This window comes from Lethenteron reissneri, chromosome 23, assembly GCF_015708825.2.
Source record: "Lethenteron reissneri isolate LAM-NWPU_2019-01 chromosome 23, ASM1570882v1, whole genome shotgun sequence".
NCBI lineage: Eukaryota > Metazoa > Chordata > Hyperoartia > Petromyzontiformes > Petromyzontidae > Lethenteron > Lethenteron reissneri.
In genome coordinates this window covers 3,769,814-3,793,060 of record NC_083801.1, presented here as the reverse complement: position 1 = coordinate 3,793,060, position 23,247 = coordinate 3,769,814, and the positions used below count along the sequence as shown (strand labels likewise).

Here is a 23,247-nt window from a genome sequence, read left to right as displayed (position 1 = left end):
GACAGCGTTATTGGTATAATGACCCCCCCCCACTTTTAGCGCTGATTCGATGAGAGCTCACTTCTCCAGGAACGCCTCTTCAACACCTTCAACGAGGTCTGCCTGTACTTGTTATGTTTTACATTATCAGTGGCCTGGGTCGCTGCTGCCTTTGAGGCTTCCCATGCCTCCTGAGTTGCTCACCGGGTGAAGCAAAATAGACGTGAAACCTGAACCTTCACTTAGTGGGAGGTCGCTCATTCTCTCCCACTGCTGCTGCTGCAGCTTCTTAGTTCCGGAATTCTCACTCGACAACCATCCGTGGCTGGCGGCTCCTTTGCCCCCGTTGAAGTTGCGGCCTCTACAGCGACCCATCTCCCACTGCCCCTCTACTCCCCCCCCGCCGCCCCTGCACATTAAATTAAGCCACCATCTCAATGCCTAATGCATTCACATTGTATCGCCGTGGGGAATTCTGCATGGCACGGCCATCCACAACGTACACAGAGGAGGTACTCCCGTCATTGTTTTCACGGGGACCTTCTTGACAGCGGCGTGTTGTGTGTTTTGACGGGACAGCATTGTGAGGATTGCCTGGGCCTCGTGGGTATGGCCAGGCATCAGGGTGCCAAAACAACTTAATGAGACAGGCTGACAGGATCACAGTGCGATACATAGCAGAGGAAACCAAATTAAAGCATAAATATTTGACAATGACTTTGAAGTACGGGAATATATCGCGAGAGACATTGTGATGGTGCATTCTTCACGTGAGAACTATCAGAAGAACGGACATGTCACGTGGTATACAGGCAATAACAAAGGCAATGACAATTCGTTTACAATACAATCCCGCTTTCTAGGAATCTTGAATGCACGAATGTGTCCAAATGATGTCTAGCATCAAAAGAGTAAAAAATGTTAACTTGTTCCAACTTGTTTTATGGGCTGCCTCCAGTGGCCTCCGCCTGGTCGAACCCTGGTTCTCTCGACCCAGACAAGGTGAAGGTCGCAGCTCCCGTCGCCTGGAACTCACTTCCTCCTCTTCTCTCGCTGTGCCGCACAGCCATGTCGGTGTCATCCTTCTGATGTCCGAATCTCAAGACAATTTTTTTCCATGTTTTCACCCGTGCCTCTGAACGTTCTTTTTGAGTGCTCGTTCTAAATGTAACGAAGCAAATGAGTCAAAAAAGGGCACCACGGTGGCGAGATGTTAATTACCTCGCCGGGTATACAGGAGGTCGTGGAATCGATCACGACCCTGACGGAATATTTGCAGTTTCTCCTCCACATTTAGAAACATGCGTTGAGAGTTTTTTGCTGCGATACATTTCCACATTGCAAGCCACTTCGTTGGGCTATCATTTATGGCCAAGTCACTTCTATTTAAGTCAGTGGGCCTTACCTGGTAAAATAAAAAAAATAGTTTAGTTTAGAAAGAATCGCAAATTGTACTGCAGGTGAGAGTAGAGATGAGTGCTACGCCCTTGCGAGTGTGAATTTGAATAGTAAGATAGACTTAGTGGTCAACAGCATGTCGTGTTCAGGTAATAAGTGCAACCACAGGAAAATGAGTAACCGATTTTCTTGCTGTCGCTTTCACACCTGATGATGATTGCTTGTGTTGCAATCGAAACGTCGTGAGAATTTTATTGTTAAATTTTTATTATTTCATTATTTCCCTTCTACGTGACTTTACTGAATCCCTGCAGTCACGAAAGCTTTAAATCGAAATTCAACCGCATATTGTACAGACATTGATACAAATATAGAAGACTAAAAAGTGATTGTTGGAATGAGTGCAGGAGCCGAAAAAGCAGCAATACTCTGGGAGGTGTAATACTTTGTAATCTTCAGCATTTTGGATGGCAAGGAAGTCGCCTTATTTTTCGTGGTATTTTTTCCCCAACAGCAAGACAAATGATTCAATTCGATCCGAGGCATATATACTGTGCGTGAGGAGTAGATGCAAAGTGGTTCGTGCACTGCACTATGAACTTGTGACCTGAGTTTAATTCACAAACCCAACTAACGTCAGCGGTGAGTGCGTCCTGAACCAGTCTTGGGGCTTCCCTCTTCACCGACCCACACTGACCAAAGTGGTAGCATGTAGTCAAACAATCACAATGTCGGGAGGTCTTTATTCAGCAGTGGCTTGACAAAGGGGTTGTTATTATATACCACAATAGGTAAAAAAAAATCATCAAAACTAAAGCGTGCAAATCTTGATCTCAAGTATTTTTTTTTCCTTACTAGTAACCGCATGAAACAAAAATGGTATCAAACCAGTGATCAGTTTGCTACACATATAGAAATGTTGTCTAGCGACAAACGAAACATGTGAACATGTGAAAGTTTGTTTTTAACGGGGACGTGAAGGGAGTGGCACTGCACCTCGCAGTGACTTAGGCCGCCGTACTATTTGTCAATTTCGCATGTGCCAAACGGTGCACTGGAATCAGAATTTGTATTCATCTTGGAACAATCTGATAAGCTGTGAAGCTCTTTTTCACAGATGTCCAGTGGGGGTGGGTCAGAAAGTTACAACAACAGGAAAAATCGGTTACCATTTCTTGACTTGGGTTACTACATTTTCCCTTTTGATAACTTTTGTAATTAATTAAGGTCTTAGCTTGCTTATCTACTTCTGCCATCTACACCACAAAGCCTCTGCGACTATATAATCTCTCGTCACAGCCATCTCTGAGACACATCTAAGTGGTTGTGCTTTCGCTACGTTGTCCCCACCTGAGGAAGGACGCTTGTGTTGCGCCCGAAACGTCGTGATTTAATTTATTTAAAAATAAATTACCTACGTGACTTTATCGAAAAAACCTAAGAGTCTGAAAGCACTCTATTCGTGAGCTGAGGGTTCAGCATAAACACGTATGAATTGCGCCCTCATTAGTTATTAACGTTTACCCTTGCCCTTCACACCTATTTAAAAGGTGACGGGGAGGGAGCGAGTCCCATGTTGTGTAATTCGGTTGTTTAATGATGTTCAACAGTGGCCCCGTGCATCGTTAACATTGACTCTGCCAAGATTGCGTGGCAATATGAATTCTGTCACACTTATACGCGATAATGAATATTGCATTCATGAGACCTCCAAAAATGTAGTGTTTCTTGAATAATTATGTCCTGCTAGCACACCGGCATGAATATTGAACACGATCCGCACGTATGGTACACTGCACTTTAATTATTTAAATGTAAAAAAATATTTGGCTAAGAATTAGGAATACAGTAATGAGGTTTCAGGAGATGTCTCCGTGGGCGAATGAGTCAAAATTATATAAAATTAGGGGGATAAACTTTCAGCTCGTCTGAATGCCTTGTTGTTTTTAATGTTTAAACCGAAGTCAGACGAACATTTAAAGCTGAGAGGGGTTGCGGTGGGAGGTTGAATGAAGCCGGGAGTAGAGTGAAGAGACGGTCACTGACAGGCGTAGGAGATACGTTGAAGTAAGAGGCAGACCCCGCCGAACGCGGGGTGGGGGGTTACGTTCCTGGAAAATGCCGTGTTGGGCAAAACCGCGTTCGACAAATCATAGACCTTGTGGTAAAAATAGAGTTGCGTTCCTGGGTCAAAAATTATCATCCCCCATTGTTTAGCTAATTCTACATGATGTCCGCCCTTGTGAGTGTACAAAATATGCAGCGTCTCTCTTCATTTATTGTGCGCGTGTGTACACTCCTTACTATTCAATTTCACCTCCACACAAAAACCTGCGTCTCGATTCCCCTTCGCGCGGCACTCACGCCCAGCGCTCGCCCCTGTAAACTCTGTCACGTGAACATTCACGATTCGCCATCCAGGCGTCCTTATGACCGACGTCCCCGACGAGTGCACGTGTAGACGCATGCGGCTATACGTGAAGGTGCCGTCGTGCGTGTTGAGTGTGTTACATTATTACGCTAACAAACAAAACATACGCACACAAAAAAACACGTGGTAAATAAATAGTTCTCGCAGTCGATTCGTCGACACCTTCCAACGGATGCAGCACCCTAACCGCACTACTTGTCGACATGGAGATGAGAATGTGATCAGCGTAAAACCGCGTCGACCCGAAACATCACTCTTGCGTTCCAGAATACAGACCTCATTGGGTAAGCCGTGGATAGCCGAAACGTGCGTTCAATTAAACCGCGTTGGGCAAGGTTTTTCCTGTACTTAGCCAGTTTCACCAACGCCTCTTGTTACGTCCGTGGCAACGTGGCGAATACTCATGACAATCATTATCATCACCCGTCCGGATTTATCCACATCTGGTGTGAAGGCCACCACATCCCTGATGGTCTCGCAAATGCAACAATCCATGTAGCTCCTGCACACGAGATGATGTAATAGCTTCATCTCCCTGCAGTGGGCAGCCTCTCAGCCTTGCCTTCCTCCTGTGGCTGCCACTCCATCGTTAGTCTTGACCACGTGTCACCATCTCCCACATATCCCAAATTGAAGATTAACCCAAAAACACATCTATTATGCAGGATTACTAGATCAAAGCATATGGTACGAGAAGAAAACATTGGGAATACGTATATCTGGAGACAGTGTTTGGTGTCGAGTGCAGTCTGTCGACGGAGGCGATGCTTGTAAAAGGTGAAACACCGGTTTAGGTGATAGATTTGAGGCATTGGAGGGGAATGTTAGCAGCCATGTGGACAGACAGTGGAATCAATGGTTTAATTAGATGCCTGCAGATGAAGTGAAATTAGCACCGGCAGAATGTGTAGATATACGCACACGAATGTTTGTAATGTGAGTGCCGTATCTGAAATATAGTTTGCAATGCAATCACGTTCATGGAGTGTCTCAGTGTGAGCACGTCGCAAAACGCTGTACAAAGCAGGGGCACGTTCTTACAGGTGGCAGTGGAGAAAAATAGTTGTTTTAAGGAGATTAATTGGGGGGGCAGACATCATGGCGAGAAGTGAGACGATGGTACACTTAGGTGCAATTAAAACATATTTCATCGAGAAGAGACAGTTACAGTCTAAGGAGATAAGTTAGATACAATGAATATTGACGCATGTGGTTTTACAACCAAATCACCATGAATGTAGCCTAGCAGAAGTTTCACCTGGCCAGTGTTTTTATGGGCAACCACCACCAGGGCTTGCCGGGCGCTGTAAGCTTAGGGGCTGCAAGACTTGGCCGCGAGATGCCAGTGCTGGTGGTATCCCCTCGTATGCTTGAGTTTTCTCCGGGTATTCCAGTTTTCTCCCACAAGCCAAACACTAATTTATGTTTTTTTTAAATCAAGCATCCACCCTGCAAACCGCACCTGAGCACCGGTAATGAGACTCAGCAAAGGCTTTCCTGGACAAATATTTGACATTGTTATTATTCACTTCAGAATAAATAATCGAATGGTTATACGATGCTTAAAATTGTGTCCTTAGTGTGAGATACATACATAACACGCGTGCTGAAATAGTGGGTAAGGTATATCGCCTGGCCAGACTGGCCCAATCGTTAGCTGCTCCTCAAAGCACACACTACTCCTGACTCCGGACAGGTTTCTTATTGGATGAGGGGCACGTGTAAAAAAAAGACATAGTCGGGAAATCACTCAAAGCAAAAGCATGAGGCAAATGATGCCAGGGATGACAGAATACATGGCGCACAGAGAGTATAGAGGACTGAACCAGAGAAAGAGAGAGATGGGATGGTGAAGCGAGGCTGAATAAAATGGAAGAGATTATATTGTTACGGATAAAAAAAAGAACCATGGCTTAGCCTTGAAATTTATTACAGAAAGGTTTCTAAAGGGATAGTGTACAGTGAAAACAGATCAACGAGCAAAACTTAAGCTGCAACAATGGGATCTTCTGAAGGAATGGCTGAGATTGATTTTTTTTAAGTATAATAGAACAACACCAGTTCTATCTCAAGCATGTTAGCACAAAGGCACTCTATTGTACGCAGCAGTGAACATTATTTACACTGGAGCTTTGTGTGAATATTTCAACATAGCCTATAAAAAATGGACCGTCTCGCTGTTAAACGGGATGCAATAAACAATATCGTTGTCTTGTATTTACAAATTAAAAACAAAACAGCATCCCAGGCATGCATGGGGTGCCAAACGATTGTGGTGTGTGTTGGCTCGACTGACCTCAGCTACTCCAGGAATATTTCGGTCAGGATTTTTTGTGATTCACGGTTGATGTTTGGGTGAGGTCACGCAACGATCCGGCCAAATGTCTTTCATAAGACCTTCCACCTCCCGACATGGCCAAGCAAATTAAATCATCACGTGGAGTCCACTCAAAAGGGTTGTGCATATGTGTCAGAACTCCATGACAAAAAACCCAAATATCCAATGATTGTTTTATATATGAGTGCATTAGCTATTATGATGAATTTCAAGTACGATATATAGTTTTTTTATTTTACCAGGTAAGGCCCACTGAGCTTTACAGCTCTTTTTTCAGAAGCTACCTGGCCACAAATGATAGCTCAACAAAGTGGCATACCGTGTGGAAATGTAAAGCAGCCAAATACTCTAAACTCATGTTTCTAAATGTGGAGGGGAAAAACCAGAGGACCAGGAGAAAAATCCACGCGATCACAGAGGGTGAAATAAATGCAAACTCCAAATATACGGGCGTCTGGGTCAGGATCGAATCCACGACCTTCTGTATATCAGGCGAGGCAGCACAGTGGCAATAATGCATGCTGGTAATTGAGCAATGTGGAGGCAAGATTGGTAGATTCATGAGTTGCATTTCACGTAATTTATGAGTTGGGGCACATTGCGCTCGTGGTGGAAACTTTCCGTAAATTTACGGTCAAGATTACTTGCTGTCCCCCCGGAGGAAATGAACGAGGTCTATTTTCAATCTGCGGACAATGGCTAAAACCCCACGGCAAGGGCACAGTGGGGAGATACTGCCAAAGCATCAATGTACCCGGGTGCAATCCCTGCCCATCAATGGGGGTCAACCAATCAGACCCTTATTGGTCTCACTGGTGTATCCACACACATAAGGGATGCGTTTGTGTGCACGTGTGTGTCCGATGGAACCTACTGCCTCCACAGATTTGCTTCCATGTGTGTGCACAGGAGAGCTCCTCTTAGCCGTTTTGATGTGGGGGGAGCCCAGATTGCGGATGTTATTTTCTCCTGGCACTATCCGCTAATTTACTCCGAATATCCATGGAGGAAAAATAGGAGTCATGGATAATAGGGTAGCATAAAAGAGGAGTTATCTTGTATATAGAGTATCCCTCAAAGACATCCTTAAATTTGTATGATATACGTATACTATAGATTGTGTAATGGGGTGGACGGGTGAGACAGTAGTCCAAGCATTACGCTATGAACTTTGTGTCCTCAGTTTAACACGTAGCAGAACATGCATGCCAACAGGGACACTCAATTGATTTTGACAACGTGGAAGTGTTGTGTAAAAACTAGTTACTACTGGCAAAGACTAATTAGAGAATCGATTGAAATTGAGAGAAACAGAAATAACTTTAATCGCTCAGACAGCTATAGGCTTAGTGCGGCCTGGAAGCGTATTATTAAATAAGACACATTACAATTATTTATAAGGGAAACAACCACTAACTGATTACTAATGTAGCATAATCACAATAAAACACATTCCAAATGATTACTAATCTACAACTCGCATCGTAACAATAGCCTGATTACTAATCTAGTATATAATTACAATCACTCCCCCCTTGAATCTTTGCACCTGATGAGTTAATGAGTTAATGATGACGTCACCCTGCTGCTGCTCTATATAAGAACGGGAGACACAGGAGAGCCTCACCATTCTGGCGAATTGCCCGATGATGCTGATCGCAATTACCAGCGAAACGTCGTACTCAAATTGTAAATGTTGTTGCTTCAACACACCGGTGGGCTAAAGCAGTGAACTATTTGTCTTTGTCAACGTGACACATTTTTACTGATTGGCCGTGTCGGGTGGTGGAGGGTTACGACACATTTATAAATAAACGCGATCTAAACCCAAAAATCGTTGATTATGAATTTGTGTCCTCAGTTTGATTCCCGGCCATGGCTGACATCAGTCATATATGGATCAATCCTGGCAGACCTCCACCCACCACTTTGCCACCCTAAATTGTCTAGTGTGGTGAAGTGTGATGACGTATGCTCAGACAACCCTCACGGCTGATATATATGTATGCTTAACTTCTTTCGCACCGTACGTAGCCAACTGTGCCAATCGGAGGTGCGGCGGAAGGACAGAAAACTAAATAAAAAGCAGTTCTAAAGAAATGAGTTTGCCATTTAGATTTAAAAGTGCATAGCTCCAGTGGCTTCCTAATATCGGAAGAAAGAGCATTCCAGACGGACGCCTAAGTGCACCTGAAAGCTCGCTATGCAGTGACCATCTTTGTTCAACAGTTAGCCAAACGCCGCTGCGAGAATGACCAGAGTTCGCGTGATGGTATATGCGCCTTGACTTGATCAGCAAGGTATTGTGGTTAATCTGTGGGAAGCACTTTGTGTGTAATGAATGCGACCTTATGATGTATGGCATAGTTTCAATCGGCCATGAGGCATGGTTTGCAGCAGTGATTTTACGAAGTTGCAAAATGTGTTATTTGTATTAAATATGTTAAATGTAAAATCTTGCCGGATGTAAGCCACTGTGCGATGTGTAATGTCAGACACGCCCAGAATGCATAGCGGGAAAGGTGTCTGCCACTATTTCACACAAACTTGCAAGAAGTGTTCCACAATATCTCGTGCTCTACGTACAGATATGGAATGCGTGCTGAGATTGGAAGCTGTGGCACGCAAGAACAATAATTAAATGTCTAGTCAGGCATGTGGCTAATGTCATGTGGCATCATTGTGACTTTTCCTGTTCGCTGCAGCATCACAGATAACAACGAATCGTGCGCTCCACTCCTATCTCTAGATCGACGTGGATAAAATGAAGAGTGGCCTCCTATGACCGGGAAACTTTTGTTATCGGCAATGTCACAGAAAGTAGGAAATGTTGGGTCATAACACAGAGCTGTTCCTTCCCTCTGTGACAAAAATATTAACTTATTTTTTTTACCATAATCTGCTAAAGTTTAATATTTAACAGGCATACTACCACATTTCACATCGATTTTAGGTTTTATTTTGGCTCAGCTAAAACCCATCGGGCAATAATTGCTCATGTGCAATGGGATCCTGGTTACAGAAACCTGGTAACATGGGTTTGTAGCAAATAGACGTAGCATTTGAACTGTATAAGAGGGAGCAGTCTCTTTGTAGAGCTCTGTATGTGTAAATGTATCTCATTTGGACACTAATGTTTTTACATGTGCTATTATCTCTGTGTACACAGGCAGCCAGATGCGCTGCGTTGGTGGCCCCATGGTCAAACAGAAGGTGGCAGAGGGCAGCTTTGTAGTGAAAATTATATTTCCAATTGCAAATTTCACCTCAGTTTATCAAGATTTTTTTTGCTCAGTTCTTTTTTTTTGTCCGTGGTGTAACGCGTAAAATGTTGCATTTTGAAATGTTGAAATGTAGTCAGTCTTTGCATGCTCATAAGGGCAGCTCGTGCAAAATCAAATGTAGCCGTTCCCCATGGAAGAACCAGAAAATAAGTGGATTGCATATTACATTTTTTTTTCTACAAACGAAAGGTAAAAGTGTTGCCCTGCAATTGCTTCGCTTATACCAATCCTGACGGTAGGCCCCGAGGAAGATCAGGAGAGTGCTTCGAGAGGGTGTTTGCCCTCCTCTCCCATGCTGGCCAGACGACTTGAAGGAGGAGGAGGAGGCTGGAGTGCCCCGCAGTTTATCCTACCGTGCACGACCTGCCGATCAACAAAATCGCGCGGTGTATTCCATTTATGCCTCTTTTTAAATCGTACGCCTGATGTAGACGCAGAGCAACAACTACGGTTTCACATTCAGGTGGTCCAGCCAGATAACCACGTCAGGGGCAGCGGAGTGCATCGCTGCGACGATGTCCCCTTCGTATTTGTGGATGGGGGGAATTGCGTCGTTCTCCACTGTACGGTCTGTTCTGGATGGCCACAGTTGCACACTGGAGAGTTTCTAATTTTCTATTTGTTCATCAAGCATCCGTATCTGGACAGAAGAGGGGGAGGGACATGAGAATCGTACCCATTGATCGAAACCGCCACGCCGGGAAACCGTGCCGGTTGCCTCTGGGTTGCAAGTCCAGTTTGTGTTTAGTTTGATTGCGTTTCGTTTGTTGTCCTTCCACCGCACCTCCCATTGGCGCGGGTGGCTACATACGGCGTGAAAGAAGTACAGCGTACATACGTACAGTCTGCTAACCATGGCAACAGGGCCGCTTCCCTGTACTACTCATGACCCGTCGATTCCTCACTGTGCAAAGTGCGGTTGCGTCAATGATGAATACCCTGCCTGTACTTGGCAGTGGATTTTTTGTGGCAACGGTAATATAATGCTCAATATGCAATTATTTAATTCTTGCCAAAAGGTAAGATTTTGACAAAGGCATAACGGATAATACATTCTGTAATGAGATCATTATTATTGGTCTATTTCCCCCAATATATTTGAACTGCGCTATTAGAATCATGTCGTAACGTTACTAATTCAATCAGAGGCTACAGAAGATGCGTTTTCACAAGAAATCCCAAAAAATCCTCAACGTGGCCCTTTTAGCCTTTACACGTTCTCATATATTCTGATATAATAGTGTCACGTGACAGTCAGAGGAAAATCGAATGTGCTCATGGGTTTTTTTTCGTGCAGATGTTGGTGACCGTGCTGAGACCATTCATTTTCTGAACCTGAGAACCCGGATTAATTGTGGGAGCTAAATGTTACATTGATTTATTAAATTGTTTACAGTTTATTTAGGATACATTATTTTGAGTGGTTGATTAATTTATAAAAAAACAAACTCAGATGCAATATTTGTATAATACATTCTGCAGAAGATGAGCGGCATGTGTCACATTTAAAAACAGTTACCTCTGGGGCTCACACTTTAAAAACAATATCTGAAACTCTGGCAATGTGGATGTCTGGTAAAAAAACTCTTCCAACTGGGAAAGATTGTAGTGTCAGAAAAATATTCTGCTGTCACCCAGTGAAGATTCAACTTGTAAATTGGCTGAGATTGGAAACTTTTCAGGAGGAAGCTAAGCTACAATTACCTACAGTAAATTGTCCTGTAGTTTTTTTGTACCAGAAAATTTGTGACAAGCAGCTGTAGTGCTTTAATGTGTCATAATGGGCACATTCTACATCTGTAGCATGAGACCCAGAGAATCGCCTCAAAGGCATTTTATGTGTAATGCGCTAAAGCCTAAGAGACTGCTGTCTGGTGACATCACTGTGAGCCCTTTGTGTCATAAGCTCAGAAGATTCGCTTACAGCTTTTTTTTTTCACGAAGAGGTCGTGCATGCACATTTCCACAAGCTGTCTGCAACTCCCATGAGTGACAAATTGTGATAACGTTGCTTCAGTGAGCTTCATATACCAAAATATACAAGTGCTCAAGCAAATCAAGGGACTATCACTTGCTGACAAAAAGGCAGCTCGATCCTTGAGTGGAGAAGTCTTCCAATCGGGCATTAGGCAATACAGTGGTACACGTGTGCTTTGGTATGTATGTGTATGTTGACCTCCTTTCGCACCGTACGTAGCCAACTAAACACAAAAAGCATTGCAAGAAATGAGTTTTCAATCTAGATTTAAAAGTGCATAGCTCATGTGGCTTCATAACATCAGAAGGAAGAGCGTTCCAGACAGCCGCAGAAGCACATCTGAGAGCGCGCGGATGCAGTGACCGTCTTTGTTCCACGACTTGATGGCAGGGTCGTGGTGCAGTGGTAACACTTGCACCTCACAGCAAGGCCTGGGAATCAGTCCCTGGCTCTGGGGTTTGTATGTTCTCTCCCTCTCTTCTGCATCGGTTTCCTCTGGGTTCTCTGATTTTCTCCCATAGATAACCCCCCCCCACCCCCCATACAATTATAATAACAATACTAATGAGCGTTTTAATATCATTGCTGCAAACTGCATCGGAACAACGTAACTGGTAATGGCCAGACATCCTAACGCCCGACATTACTAGCAAACGACTCAATGGGGACTACACGCATAGCAACATGCCCTCCCGCACTGTGAAAACCTGGCAAGACCCTCCTGATAAGGAGTCTTCAGACTTAGTGAGGCTTTCCTGTGTTAACAAACGCTATAATAAGCAAGAATTGGTGATTCACCCTGAAACAAAAAAAAGCTCAGAAGCGTATCGTATCCAGCCACGTACTGGTAATGAAAGCCCTAAGTTTTGTATACATATTCTTGTTTTTTTATTTTATTATTTTATTTTTTCCCTTCTACGTGACTTTACCGAAAGAACCAAGAATATGAATCCCTGCAGTCACGAAAGCTTTAAATACAAATTTTGCATCACATGTTGAGGGGAACAGGGGTAAAATATAACTCTATAAAAGTATAAGCAATATAAATAATGGCAATACCGCATAATGTTAAACATGTAAGTGCTATGAGCAGGTTAAGTGAATTTTCACGATTTTGTAAAAAAAAAAACTGTCTGTGTGTATATATGTTCATGATCATCATATAAATATAATCATAAACTATACAGTACCTTGACTTAAAGCTTTCGTGACTGCAGGAATTCATATTATTTTGGTCTTTCGTTAAAGCCACGTAGATATAGAAATAATATAATTATCACAACGTTTCGATCGCAACACAAGCAATCATCATCAGGTGAGGGAGCTGCCGAGGCAAGAGAAAATACAGCCTAGGCAACTCTCTCGTTATATTTGTTTCACCTGATGACGATAGCTTGTGTTGTGATCGAAACGTCGTGATCATTTTATTACTATTTTTATCTACGTTGCTTCACCGAAAGACCCAAAGAATATGCATTACCTCATCATCATTAGACCTCCTTTGCCAGTACCAAAATATAATAATAGGGGTTTTCCCCTTTTTTCTGGCAACAAAACTGAAACCTTTAAACAAGGATTCATGTCTGCATTAACCACAATACTTGCAGTCGAAATGCAAACAAAAACACACTATGATAATATATGCATTGTCCTTGAAACTCAGGGTGTGGACCAATCAGTTTCAAGGACAATGCATATATTATCATAGTGTGTTTTTGTTTGCATTTCGACTGCTAGTATTGTGGTTAATGCAGACATGCATCCTTGTAAAAAGGTTTCAGTTTAGTTGCCAGAAAAAAGGGGGAACCCCTTATTATTATACAGTACCTGTTAATATCAAAGCAAATATATTGTGTCTTATAAATCATAAAAAGAACAATAACAAAAATATAGTTTCACATTGACTAAAATGAGTGAATGTGAAAAATTGCACGTACTTTAATCTGGGAATAATAAGACTAATATTGTGAAATCTGCTTGGTGGAAAACATGGCAACATGGGTGACGTGTTCGAGTCACGGTTGCCGATTTCATTACGATACCGTATTGTTAATTTTTCAAGGGTTCAACTTGTCACATTTAATTCGAGGTGCCCTAAAGTTTCGATAGCTTGGTAAGGTGAGGGCAATGTAAGTAATATTTCCTCTATAGCCAATTCTCATGTACAATTCTCCACTCATTTGAATGGGGTTATAACAGGAATCTTACCATGGAGGGTTCGTACAACAGAATGGGGGCTCTATTATGAATAGAGTTTACGTAATCCTAGCTAAGCATCACTGACTCCATCTATCCGTAATGGTGATTCTGGTTGATTGATGCCTGATGGCTAGAATCACCATAGAAATATATGGCCGATGCCAAGTGCCCAGAATTGTCCCAAATCTGGCATGGTGTCCAGGCAAGGAGGAAGGGCCCGTGGGACACACATAGCTTTCCAAGTGGTCAGCAACTGCGGCAGAGTCCTTACCTGCACCTATACAGGGCTGAGATGCATTTGTAGACTCAAGGCTAAGTACACATCTGCCCCATGTATTTGCTAGGCTACGGTAAAGGCTGCATCTATTCGTCATTGTTCAATGTATACGATCAGCTTTAGCCAAGGCTACATACGCACAGAGCCGCCCTGTTTGTGTGTTAGGCTATACACTCAGCTGCTCTGTATACAGCCCAGGCTTAGCTGCAGCATGCATCCTGGTCATGCCCGGGCTAGCCTCCACTTGGCCATCCAGAGTCTAATGGGGCCCTCAAATGTTGCTTCAACGAACACTCTGGAATTTAGGTGGAATCGGACAAATTTTCAGACGAAGCATTGGCCATACGTTTCAATTCACGGACAAGGATGTGTGAGAATTGTCGAGGTCTATCTTCGTGTAGTATCTATACAAAAATAAATAATAATAATAATAAAAAAGGAGGGGGGGAGGGAAAGTGCCGTGGCGTGCGAAGAGAAATGTAGGCACAGTGAAGGGAAGTCGAGCGAAATTCATCATATGCAAGACAGAAGGGGAAGGTATGGAAAAATAGATGGGCTCGGATTTAGATGGTGGGTAAGTAATAGAAAAGAACAGGGGGGCTCGATCATAGGAATATTGATGGGGTGCAGACAACGGCCGTATTTTCTTGAGCAGGAGAGCCGCGCTTAAGTGAGAGGGTGAGTCGGGGCCAAACAAGGTCAGAAAAAATAAATGGGAGCTCGGGCGTCAACAGGAAAGTGTTAAGGGGCTTTGTGAGTGTTTGGGACTTTGCGCAGGTGAAAGTGGAATCTGTGGAGCCGAGTCTTCACAATGCGCATCAGACGATGTTTGGGACCGTCCATAAATGACGTCACGCGATTTTGGACGATTTTGGACCCCCCCTCAAATATGACGTCACAAAGCTCTGCCCCCCCCCCCCCCCTCCAAAAATAAAACATGCTTCAAATCGCGTTAAACTATTGTCATTGTCGTGCGTATTTAATGGGCCGCTGCACTCTGATGTTGTAGGAGAAAACATTTATTAAAGAGTCTATTTAATTAAGTCGAACGTGTTGTTTATATTTATTTAAAGTTGCGCATTTTGATGTGACGTCACATTTCTCAACCCCCCCCCCCCCTCATCACACATCGTCACAAATGTCTGACCCCGCCCCCCCCCCCCTAGGTGCGTGATGTTATTCATGGACGGCCCCTTACCAGCTTTAGTTATTTTCTGGGTAGGGGATGGGAGGAGAGGTTGAGGATGTATGAGCACCCGTGGTCTTGATAGGGGGCCACCATACAGAAATGGTGAGAACCACTGCTCTGGCTTGTCACTGCGATGCCATTTTCCACTTGTAAACAAGGAATCAATCTTACATTTTTCTCAAGGCAGTATTGCCGCCCTCGGTAAAGTAGGCATCGGTGCACATTACGAGAGAACAGAAAGTTTGTTTGAGAGTGCGGTAAGAATCAGTGTTGTGAGCGTGGTGAGAATATCCGTTCGTCATTTAATCAACGCTTCGTTCCGCGATCGGTATTACAGGAATCGATATTTCAGGAATCGGCATTCACGGGAACTGGCGCAACTGAATTCAAAAGCAGAAGTGAGTTCGCTGTCAACGAAGAGATGACATTCTTCACATTTACATCCTTGAGGTCGCAGACGCGCAACTGATTTCTTAGTCCTGCTTTGGAATTTTAACTTGCAGCCTTCTGATCGTGGGTCGAGAATTCTGCCACAGAGTGACACCTGGTCAAATACTCAGTTTGCCACAAGAATGGCATTCTTACAAGATAGCCTATGTTTTCCCATCGCGTGTGATTGGGGTTGTTTAACAAGCAAAAACAATAGAGTTAAGTAAAGAACACATCTATTCCGGGAAACACGCGAGAGATAAGATTTCTTGAGGAATGACCCGTTCGACGGGAGGATAAGCGATGCAAGCGTGATGGAGTGCAGAGACGAGAGGAAAAGGGAATGTTGAATAACGCCACTCAGTCTTCCGACGGACAAAGGGAAATGTATAGAAACTATTTCAATGGATGCATTACGCTGCACACATACGGTATATGTGTATGTATACCTCGAACTGTCATCGTTTATGTCATCTTAATTAAAACAGTCAAGGTAAATGTGCAGCCCTGCAATTTATTGATTACAGCACTGCTCATGGAAATACTTCCCCGAGAGGGAACTCTACAGAGCCCCTTTGGAGGGTGTTTTATGCACACTGGGCTGGTACATCTAGGAAGAGATTGTTTTATTTTCGCTGATATCAATGCATCGTAGATTTGTCCATGGAAAAATAAAAGCATGTTTATACGCTGCATTGCGCGAGTCTCGGCAATGAGCAGGAGGTGTGCTTGTGTAATTATTTTCTGAGCACGTAATCATTGACATGAGACGTGTCACGGAGGCGGTGGTTAAACGTGCCGCTGGTGTAGTGGTATAGTGGAAGATTCCCATTCTGGCTAACCCATGGTTCGATTCCCGGGCGGCGCACAAAATTGTTTTAGTTTGTTGTCCTTAGAACCCCGCATCTCCGACGAGCGGGGGTAGGTCACGCACGGTGTTGCGAAAGGTCGTTCAACATACATACGTACATGATTCGATGCGGTTGGCTATGTACGGCGCGATGGAAGTTCAGCATACGGTTGCAGAGAAGCGTTATCCTGGTGTTTTTGCTGCCACCATGGGGCTGCCAACAAAGTGTGCACGTTCGGATCGAGAGTGAACGGGCACACGCGGTGTGTTTTTCAAACCCTCGGGACCAAATGATCCCTCCCTCGGGAGCAAAGTCGTCATTTTTTTGCACATTCCTTCGCGGACAATTTCGACAGCTCTATCTGAGTCTCGCATCTAGCATCAGCATGGCTTTAAGAAGTGTTCGTTTTCTTTAGATTCTATAGAGATAAGGTGGCCTCTGCAGGGCTCACCCTCTCGCGAGACCTGAAACACGCAACGGAGGCTCGCGGCACGGGCGGCATCCTTGACGCCTCGAGGTTTGTATTCGTCGTACAAATCCTCCTGGAACCAGTGCGCTCCTCTGCTTTTGGCTTCATCCCACCCAGCTTCGATTGGCTTCTAGACACCGGCACTGTTTGGGCACATGCGTAGGATGGACAACAACGGGAAGATGGAATAAGCAGGAAAGAGAGGAAGACCTAACAGAGAATGGCTTGAGGACGACTTCACAAGAGATTGGTGCCAGACAGATGTGGCCACCACTTGAGCATATTGGCACAAGACAAAGAAAAGTGTAAACAAATTACGAAATGTTCAGTGGACACCTCACAGGCCATCTGCCCATGGATCATGATGATGATGATGAATCCGTATCCTTCATCGCACAAGTATTTGTTTAACGTCGCCTAACATTTACACAAGAGAAACAATGGGATTCCTACTGTGCAGATTCTCCTAATTTAAGACAAACTCTTTAACACGAGCATTGTACCCAACAAGCATTTGACGATGCCCATTGGGTTTATGTGGAATCTCGGTCCTATATGGTAACCAAACAGTCTACATTCTCACTAAGGGGATGCTGCAATGGCCAGTAAATTATATGGCAGAATGGCCATGATTGCATTTCCTAAGAGGTTTTTTTTTGTGCCTACTCCTATATACTGTTGTAAAATGGAGTTTCGACTATGGCCTTATAGATAAAGCCCATCAGGAAATTCGAAGAATGGCCATTGATAACCACTTCATTAAAATATCTCATTATACTAACAGCTCTATAGAGTGTATCTGACTGTAAAACCGCCCAGCATGTCATTACTGCCATTGTCAATGCCTCATTCACACAGTTATATCAATTCTGAAAAGACCCCTTGAGTCACCCTGACTCAGCCTTCAAATTATCATCATATTAAGACCTCGGTTTTTATTGGTGCTTGTTACAGACGAGCAAAAAGTAACAAAGTATGCATTCCATGGATTTCATTAAGTATTTCCGCTTTTGTAAAGATCAAGCCCACAACGGGGTGAAACCACATTCTTTTCTGAGACAGGCCAGGTTTGACTGCCAAATGGAGGGACTAACAGCCACTATGATGTTCAGTGAGCCTGATGTCTGAACTGTCTGGAATCATGTGATGGACATTCCAGATCCACCGCATTAGTCATTTGTTATAAATGCTTTATTCTACAGAATTATATCAAGACTGAACGTATATGAACCTTAAGACCCCTCGGTACATTATAACCTCAAAATGCTGCCGAATAATGTATTAAAGTAATCATCGCTAGTGGAGAGACAAAGTTGTAAAGATTAATACGGATTTTTTTTCTTCAACATTTTTAGGTATATATTCGATTAGATTAGCCCCTAGAGAAGGGAATACGTGGATTTTAATCCAGGTTTTATTCCATAGTGCATGTTGAGCTGAACTTAATTACATTTGAAAAATTAGGGGCATAATTGAAGGAACTTATTATTTTTATTAAACTTTCTATATAAATTCCACACCTATTCAATTTTTTTTATAAATAAATAAAACGTTATTAATCAAATAGCTCTATCTTTTAGCTATGAATAGAAATTATTTGATGGTTATATGTGAGATATTATTATGGTTATGACGATTTTTATGAGGATACTTTGTAAATTTGGGTCTCAAAAAATGTTCCAATAAATGAACAGACCTGGCTTTAGAGACGGTGGCCAAGATTATATTTAACTGGGAATGTGGAATGTCCATCACACGATTTCAGAAAGTTCATACAACAGGGTAAATGATGACCACTGTGGCTTTTAATCCTCTCCATTTGGTCATCTGTTCCCAAATTCTGACCCTTGCTGGAGGACTAAATACAGGTTTTTTCCAAAAAAATACCCAATTTCAAAGCAGTATATTTAACGATGGCAATATGTTACAATTACAAAAAAAGTTACAAACGGTTTAATGAGTTATCAAGTTTGACTAACCATTTTATAAATGCTCTATGTGCCCTCCACCTGCTGTACGAACAACATCGAGACGATAGTGGAATTTGTCCCAAACGCCTCTCAAAGTGACTTCTTCCACTGAAGTCACCGCTGCCGTGATTCTGTTTTGAGGTCATCCAGATTAGTCGCTAATGGTGGCAAAAAAACACGGTCTTTGACGTATCCCCACAAGAAAAAGTCGCAGGGTGTGATGTCTGGGGATCTTGGGGGCCAAGAGTGTAGCGCCAAGTCTTGGGGTCCCGTGCGACCTATCCAACGTTGAGGCAGTGTGTATTTGCGAATGACTGAGGCTAGGGGCTGTTTGTGCTCTGGGAGAGGCATTTAGCGGTAATCATTTGAAACTCTATGCCCCACCCTTTCAAGTGGTAAGAGTTTCATTCATGGACAGTTCATGGTTGCAGAGATCTAGCGATCTTTTTGAAAATACCCTGTACTTATACAAAACCACAGCGGAGATATTAACCACATTGTTCCTGTGATGACAATCCGTTCTCCACATTCCAAGCTCTTTTCTGTATCCTAACTCACGATAAAAATTGCCTCGCTTATCACTACTTCCCAATAATACCCTATTGTTCAAGAGACCACAGATTGTGCTTATAATAGGTGCTTCCTTTTGCATTTTTGTGTGTGTGTGTGGTTTAAAAAGAAAACGCGTTTCCAAAATCAACACTAGCGCGATGTAGGTTTCATCGTCATTGGTAATCCTAAGCCAAATATGGAAAATTCCACATGTTTATGGTCGTGGCCAGTTTCTCCCTAAGACTGTTGTCCTGTACAAATTGAGTTCTTATTTTGTTGACTGCAAAAGGATGGTGGGCACAGTCATCCCAGATCTAGGATTGCAACTGATCACAACCTTCGAACTTTGCGTTGACTGCTCATTGTTATCTGGACGAATGAAACTCTGCAGAGGGTGCGGAATTACCTACCCCCCCCTGCCGCCCCATAGCTGTCTCAGATCATTTTCCTTGCCATTTGTGAACCTTCACAAGTAGTGTCAGAGGTCAGTGCACGCGGGAGGTGCACACAAACAAACGTGGCCCAGTAAAGAAAACACCTCACCGTCCGTCCTCAAAACAAACTTTGCTGCACGCATGCACGTGCACACTCCCACACGACAAAGTGCCATTCTTCAACCAGTCACTTATCAACGACTCCAGCTTGTCCATGAGCCGACTACAATGTTGTGTGCCACACTGCATGGTTTCACCCATAAAAGTACGGTTAAACTAATTCTAGATTTGAAGCTTTCGCGACTGCAAGGATTCATACTCTTTGGGTTTTTTCGGTAAAGTCACGTAGGTAAAAAATAAAATAAAATAAATGAAAACAACTAAATAAAATCACGACGTTTTGGGCGCTCACACGAGCGTCCGTCTTCAGGTGGAACCGTTACAGCCAAAGTCGCTGTTACTAGTTAGACTCATAATTTTGACCGGAGAATATTTTTGATGTTACGCTCATATTTTCCACTGCAGTCAGCAGTTTCACGAAGGTTGATCGTGCAGTTTTTTTCTCTTTCTTGAGACATATAGCAGGGGTATTCCTGGAATATTACATTCTGTATTCTGCGAATTGTGGCATCACGAGATCGCAATGCGGTACATTTGGAGGTGGGGGGGGGGGGGCTACATCGAAGACGATGTCACACAGCAGCGTATTCGGTGCCTGTGCGAAAGCATTGAGGATAAAACATTTTGTGAGAGGCAAAAAAGAGCATCGAGCTTGCTGAAAAAAGAAATTTGCTCTAAAATTCAGAGATAGTTGCCAGTTAAGCGGAGCCCCGAACAGCGCTAATGCTTCAAGGTGAAATTTGCTACGGTCGATACGCATGACTGGCAGAAAATGGCAGTTTGTGTCTCGTACGAACATTAAACACACGAAGCAGTTGTTCTACGCCAATCTTCGTATCAGCTTTTTACAGCAAAAAGCGCAGCGTCTCGGCGTCGAAACAATAATGCGCGCACAGTCACAGAATGCGAATGAGATTTCAGACTCTCGCATTCGCGGATGGATTCCTGCGAAGTGTTTTGCCACGGCCACCGGCACGGTATCGTCACGACGTACGGCAACAATGCTCGTGTCAAGTGAAACAATTCCACGTTCCTGTGGTAGGGGCCGGTCTCTCGGTAGCATAACCCCCACTGGCTTCCTGCAAACTTGTATTGACTCCAAAGGAATGAAGCGTTCGTTTGATCTGGGGCACCACGGCAACGAGATGTTAACTACCTCGCCTGGTATACAGGAGGTCGTGGCTAGATCCCAAAGCCTGATCATGCCTGTATATTTTGAGTGTGCAAGTCTCTCTCCCCGTGGTCATGGAGGACGTTAGTTAGTAATATCTATAATACAGGGGGCTGTGAGGAGGTCAAGAGGTGGATTGCTTGAGCAGGCCAGGCTTTTTATGGGCTATGGAAATTACTTGTGAACAAAAGAGTGATAAGTCTCAGTGTACATATAATGGTATTTGAAGCAATTTTGCTATCTGTTGACGAGGTGTGGTGGCATCAATATCTTTGGCCATGGTGACATCCCGGTTTTGAGTGCTAAGCTGCGGCTATAGTGAAATCCAAACCACTAAACGAATCACCGTCGAAGATTCCATCCGCACACATCCTGTTGTTGCATCTACTGCCTCCTTGGATTGGTGGAAATAAACTTAGCATTCAACTATAACACGTTTCACAACTGCTTTTCCATCCTGCCATAAGACAGAAGTAGAAGTCCTAAGCTGAGCTCATACAAAGGCTTATACAATTTCAGGGCATGTCCTTCTGCTGCTCATTTTATTGGCAGTAGATTATTGTTGAGCTCATCAATTACCTACAGGGCTTGTGGGAGGGTACTGCATTTAAAATGCCCTGCATTGAATAAACATTTTACTCAGATTTCTTATGAATAAGAATTGCCTTGCAGTGATTTGAGACTAATGCCAAGAAAATAATGAAAGTAAATGCAGCAATATATTCTCTTGTGGATGACAAAATATACCATTTTGAAAATACATTACTGTTTAAAAAAATATAGAGCTTTAAATCAGGGTTGCTAAAATATTAGTTTTGCATTACCACTTTGGTAAAATACTTTAAAATTCCATACAAGGTAACTGGTTCGCCACATATAGAAACACATGGTAATAAGCATACGATGTTTACCTTTCTAGCTGAGAATTGATGAAGATGATGTTGCTATGAATACATGATGATTATTATGAAGAAGAATAAGTCATTGATGAAATTGGTAACATTTTAATAAACAACGAATCGACTGAGGGTGTTTTTTTTTACATGTGCCACAAGTACACATTGCAATGGCACTAGCAATTACACTGTACAAAGTCTATACACACAGCGTTGTGAATGCAAGGCCCCTTTGTGTGCATTTTGTATGCTCGCGAATGCAATGCATACGACTACACAAAGACATTTGGTATTTTCTGAAAGAATACGAGAAGCAGCGGGTTATTGGTTATATAGATGAACATTACACCACAAACAGTTCTGAAATGTCTGATGACTAACCTACTAACGGCCACTGTAATCAAGTGGAAGACATGTACGGGGGTCATCTTCGCTGAAAATAACTCTCCCGACCAAAAGAAAACGTGACAGTATTCTCAGGAATAAATGTTGAATTAAAATAATAATACGGATCTTTGTACCGTTAATTTAATTTCAGAAATCCTTAGAATTGCTTTGCATTCAAATTCATGTAAATGAGTAGCATAGGTGCATACGTGTTATCGTGACTAAAATAGTTACGTTAAACTATCGGGTAAAACTCGCAATAAATACACCGAATTATTAAAACTTGAGTGGCACTTACTGCCAGGAGTGACAACATACGGACTTAAAGAATTATAATGATATATTAAAATTACTGCGGGAAAGATGAGATTGGTCAAATTAGGGCGCATGCGACTGTAATACGATCGCAGCTGCAAATGACCTGAGGCAAAGACATCTTTTTTTAACATTCAGTGCTTTTAAAATGTAGCAGTGGCCCAATCATCACTTGTCTGTGGAATATCCAATTAATAAGGCTTCCGAAAAATCAGTGAGGCTAACCAACATTCCTGTTTAAAGCTTCACTTTGAGGTTAAGAGCCGAGGTTACATTTTGAGCTGAGTTCTTCAGTTCAGGCTAGCATCCTAATCCACAACACGAACCCCTAATCCTAACCCCTAATCCTAACCCCTCATCCTAACCCCTGATCCTAACCCCTCATCTTATCCCCAGAACGTTGTCGGGGCAGGCTCTGTCTACATTGAATTCCCTCCAGGCATACATATGCCTACTATGCACACACACTGCCTTCTCTAACACTCGTGAAGCTAGCGAATGACCTTAGATTGACCGTACACACGAGAAATGCATATTTGTCCACTTTGTCCGCAAACACACCCTCTGCGACCTCTGCTCA

General features: G+C 43.1%; 1 protein-coding gene across 2 annotated transcripts in view; it reads left to right on the top strand.

Annotated features, from left to right (window-relative positions):
• The window catches only part of LOC133345859 (neuropilin-2-like), a 149,015-nt gene that overhangs the window by 21,677 nt on the left and 104,091 nt on the right, over window positions 1–23,247 (top strand). The window lies entirely within an intron of this gene.